Raw genomic sequence first — 3,075 nt, 5'->3', positions numbered from 1 at the left:
TCTGCTCACGTTACTTTGTATTAGTTTATAGACATGTTCCCAATCTTCCCTGAAACTGTCCATTTCTTCCATTTCTTATAGCACAACTATTCTCCTACAGTTAAATATACTAATTTGTTTAGATATTTTCCATTAGGTGTCCACCTACCCACTCAATTTCTAGTTTGGGATCATAATTTAAAAAGCTGCTATACATATACATATATATACACACATATACGTATATATAATACATACATATGTACATATACACATACATACATATATACATACAGACACATATGTGTATGTGGGTGTGTACACACACACAGAGGCACACATAATATCTAGCTCCTTTTCCTGATCTGTAAAATCAGTTGGATAAAGGCAAACAGCTCTAGTATCTTTGCCAAGAAAATACCAAATGGGGTCAGAAGAGTCAGATACAGTTGAAGAAGGCTGCTTAGTGCCTTGATCAAGTCACCTAATTTCTTTGCATCTCAGTTTCCTCATATACAAGATGAGGGGAGGTGAAAAATAAACACTTTTGGAAAGCTGGCTGGCATAGTGGATAGAGTATTGGGCCTGGAGTGGGGAAGACACATCTTTCTGAGTTCAAATCTAGCCTTAGATACTTACTATCTGTGTGACTCTGGTCAAGTAGCAACTCTATTTGTTTCAGTTTCCTCATCTCTAAAATGAGTTGGAATTGGAAATGGCAAATCACCCCATTATCTTTTCCAAGAAAACATCAAATATGTTCACAAAGAGACAGGCATGATTGAAAAACATCTGAACAATAAAGAAAAATAAAAAAAAATCAAACTTTCCCTACTCTCAAAGAGCTTATAGCCTATTGCACTAAAGAACTTGTACACATCTACCTACATCTATTCATTCACAGATAAGTCAGAGAGAGAGAGAGAGAGAGAGAGAGAGAGAGAGAGACAGACAGACAGACAGGCAGACAGGCAGAGATAGAGATAGAAATAGATATAGAGATAGGTATAGGTATAGATATAGATATAGATATAGATATAGATATAGACATAGATGTATATCTACATAGACACATAAATTTTATATGCATATATACAAGTAAAATTAGGGAGAAGGCCCTAACAGATGAGAGGATCATGAAAGGCTTCGTACTCTGAAATCTTAGCTATTTGATTCACTCTCATGGGACCCAATTCTCCACCCCCTCTTTTCTCCATTTTTCTCTACCTCCACCCACACCCTGAAGGCCAATTTATCCTACGTCTACAACTATTTGGTAAAATGTGCTGGGTTTATACGTTTCCCGGTGAGGATGATGAACAGTGACTATTACCTGAGCTCCTACAACCTCCACTCAATGGTCTGGTATCAAAAGTCATATCCATCCTTACTGCTATTACTTGTTTAAGGTATAAGTGCTCTTCCTGAGCCAGCCAGATCTTAATCTAAGAGATCAGCTTTCTTGGTGATGGGTCACAATGCACAGAAAAATACTGGATCCTTAACATGCGCCCAGAAGTGTCCTATCCATGAGTTTGTTTTGCACCATTTTTTTCAGGAGTTTGCCGTTAAGTACATTCCAGGTTGTTGTTGTTGAGTCATTTTTCAGAAATATCCAACTCTTTGTGACCCCATTTGTGGTTTTCTTGTCAAAGATCCTAGAGTGGTTTTCCATTTCCTTCTCCAGCTTATTTTACAAATGGGAAACTGAAGCAAACAGAGCTAAGTGACTTGCCCAGGGTCACACAGCTAGTGTTCGAGTCAGGATTTGAACTCAGGCAAATGAGTCTTTCTGACTCTAGGCCTGACTCTCTATTGACTGTGCCACCTAACTGTCCAAGAACTTACTCTTTACTGACCCTGCCCATGTCAGCCACCAATTATTCCCACTTCCAGTATTTCTACTTTGTCCTAACAGGAGTCCCTGGACTAGAGAGAGAGCATTATTGGATAGTGTTCCCACTGGGTTTCATTTATATCATTGCTACCTTGGGTAATGGCATCATCATCTCTATCTTTACCATCAAATTTGAATCATCCCTGAACATCCCCATGTACTACTTCCTGTGCTTGTTGGCACTGGCAGACCTCGGCTTGGCCCTCTGCAGTCTGTCCTTCTTGCGAGGAATATTCTGGTTTAACTATAGAGTTATCGCCTTTGACACTTAGATGGTCCAGATGTACTTCATTCACACTTTCTCAGTGACCGAGTCTAGAGTGCTGGTGGCCATGGCCTTTGACCTAGTTATAGCCATATAGAACCTGTTGAAGTATGGCACCATCTTTGCCAGTGGTGTAGGTTGTAGAATGGAGCAGCCATGCTCACATGAGCTGTCTCTGTGGTGTTTCCTGTGCCTTTTCTCATCAAGTGGCTCCCCTTCTACTGTACCACGGTCCTGTCCCATTCCTCTTGTCTCCAGGATGTCAAGTGCCTTGTCTGTGCCAGCATGCATGTCAGTAGCCTTTATGGACTTATTGGTGTTAATTTCACTAAAGGTTCAGATTCACTATCTTCCTTTCCTATGCATTTATCCTATGCACAGTATTGACATTGCCTCTGGAGATGGCTGACTAAAAGCACTCAAACTTGTGTTTCCCATATCTGTGCTGTATTTATCTTCTATGTGCCACTCATTGGTTTTTCTGTTATTCATCATTTTGGGAAGCATTTATCCCCTCTGCCTCATGCCTTCATAGCCAATGCCTACCTTCTTGTTCCCTATGTGCTAAATCCCATAGTCTACACTGTGAATACCAGGGAGATCCAAAGGAAGATTTTTCCAGATATTTGCCCAGAAAAAGATTACTGTGCAGTTTGAGGACCATACATGCTAAAGATAAGGGAGGAGAGATATCCATTCCTATAAAGACAATTGAGACTGTTAAGAATAAACTTTTTATTATTTTTTCTCACATATCTTCTTGTATTATTTCTACTGAGAATGGTGGGATTCAATAATCAATCAATAAGCATTTACTAATTGCTCTCTTTGTACCAAATCATTATGTTAATTACTGTAGGTACAAAGAAAAACAAAACATTCTTTGCCCTCCCTTCTATCACCGCCCCCCTTATCCCCTTTCCCCTTACTTTCT

At 39.6% G+C, this 3,075-nt stretch overlaps 1 pseudogene; it reads left to right on the top strand.

Annotated features, from left to right (window-relative positions):
* The first annotated feature begins 1,845 nt into the window (after positions 1–1,845).
* Positions 1,846–2,814, top strand: LOC118836605 (annotated as a pseudogene).
* Positions 2,815–3,075: the final 261 nt, after the last annotated feature.

Source organism: Trichosurus vulpecula, chromosome 2, assembly GCF_011100635.1.
Source record: "Trichosurus vulpecula isolate mTriVul1 chromosome 2, mTriVul1.pri, whole genome shotgun sequence".
Taxonomy (NCBI): Eukaryota; Metazoa; Chordata; class Mammalia; order Diprotodontia; family Phalangeridae; genus Trichosurus; species Trichosurus vulpecula.
This window is presented reverse-complemented; position numbering and strand designations above follow the sequence as displayed.